At 34.1% G+C, this 1726-nt stretch overlaps 1 long non-coding RNA gene across 1 annotated transcript; it reads right to left on the bottom strand.

Annotated features, from left to right (window-relative positions):
• Positions 1-615: 615 nt before the first annotated feature.
• On the bottom strand, positions 616-1706 carry LOC143595124 (uncharacterized). Its single transcript, XR_013146470.1, has 3 exons — positions 1631-1706; positions 1301-1539; positions 616-723 (listed from the first exon to the last, which is right to left on the bottom strand). It is a non-coding gene; the product is annotated as an uncharacterized LOC143595124 (long non-coding RNA).
• Between the last annotated feature and the right edge of the window lie 20 nt (positions 1707-1726).

Below are 1726 nucleotides of genomic sequence, written 5' to 3'. Positions count from 1 at the left end.
CGTGTAATTAACTCTAAAAAAGTACAGTAAATAGATTGAATTAACCCGAATTAATCTTTTGAACAAATTGGTGCCAATTTTCACAAATCCAAGCAAATATTCGTTGACTCCTTTCCATTTACTTGATGTTTTTTATACATGTATACATAATTGAGTTATTTGAAAAGAAAAAATAAACATAAAAACATATACTAACATGATAAAAATGAGAGCAAAATATATTTATCATCCTCTGATATTACTAAATTTTCATCATTGGTTCTTAAGTCTTACTTACATAAATCAGGAATATTGAGCCAACTCTTTTGGTCTAGTAACATGTCATACATATATAGAACAAACATGAGTTCCTACCCAATCTTCTTCGTTCTTTTATTTTTGCCTCTCGTCAAACTAGAAACTTGTTTTCTAAATTGTTGAGGCCATTTAGTTCCACTCGCGTCCACTTGTTAAGATACACGAGTAGTAGAAGACTACCTGTTTGGCACGAAAGCCCACTATCAAACCAACCCACAACCCCTACAAATCACATACTCAGAATATAGTGTTAGATGGAAATACGATTAAGCATATTCTTGAGCCTTATCTAATAATAGTATCACCTTCGAATATAGTTTTCAGTAGAAAAGCTAGGGCAATCGCGACAGGCATGCCAATGAGATAAAACATTGCTAAGTTGATGAAACACGACCAGATGTTGCCAACCACATCCCCTTGCCACCCCTGTAAAATGTTAAATTTCAACCAGTTCAGTTATAAATAGATTAAGTTGGTTATGTTTTATACTATATGGGTCACTTATAAAATAGAAATTTAAGTAAATAATGAACGGATCAACATATTTAATAGGTTTGAATTAGGGTTGCGCATGAAACTAAAAAGAAAAATGATTCGTAACCAATATAACCGAACAAGAAAACTGAAGCCTTTGTTATATATTTCTTAAACCGAATTTTCGGTTTTAATAGTATAACTAGGACCGAAAAAAACCGAACCAAACGTATAGATATTCATTTTTAACTTTTGAATGCTAAGTAATTTATAAGAATTTAATAGGTATTGCAACCCAAGTGGGTAAGACCAAGAAAACTGAAACTGAAAAACCAGAAAAGAAAAAAAAAGAAAGAAAAAAGAATCGGTTTTCAAAAACTCAAAAACCGAATCTTTGGTTTTGGTTTAGTGTGACCATGCACACCTCTAGGTTGCATGCATACAGCCTTTTAAGTTGTTTTTATCTAACTCTAGATTATTGTTGCAACAATATTAGTATTTTATGGATAAACTTAGAATTTATGTACACCTGATAATACTCCTGGACGGAATCAAGCACGATGGAGATCATCAAGAGGGGAGTCATGGACACATATTTATTTATGATCGTGTGACTATCACTGAAAAAAGCTGGCCCAAATATCGTGACCGAATCCCAAGGCTAAAACGACAGCAAGTGCAAGGATGATAGATAGCTTTAGTGTCACAGTCATGGCATGCTTGGCTCTATCAATATTGTTGGCTCCCAGCTCGTTTGACACACGCGTGCTGTCAAGTTAATAATCTGTTAAGTCGGGTCGAGTTTAAAAGCTGAAATGCTGCTTCCTGTTTGGGAACAAGTAAGATCACTACATCTAACCTTGCAGCAGCACTGAGCCCATAAGTTAACATGTAAGCGATTGCTTCTGTATTTACGCTGACATACAAACATTTGACATATATAGATGTGTGGTTA

This window comes from Bidens hawaiensis, unplaced genomic scaffold, assembly GCF_021521415.1.
Source record: "Bidens hawaiensis isolate Kalapana, Puna unplaced genomic scaffold, B.hawaiensis_p1.1 tig00044684_1, whole genome shotgun sequence".
NCBI lineage: Eukaryota > Viridiplantae > Streptophyta > Magnoliopsida > Asterales > Asteraceae > Bidens > Bidens hawaiensis.
This window is presented reverse-complemented; position numbering and strand designations above follow the sequence as displayed.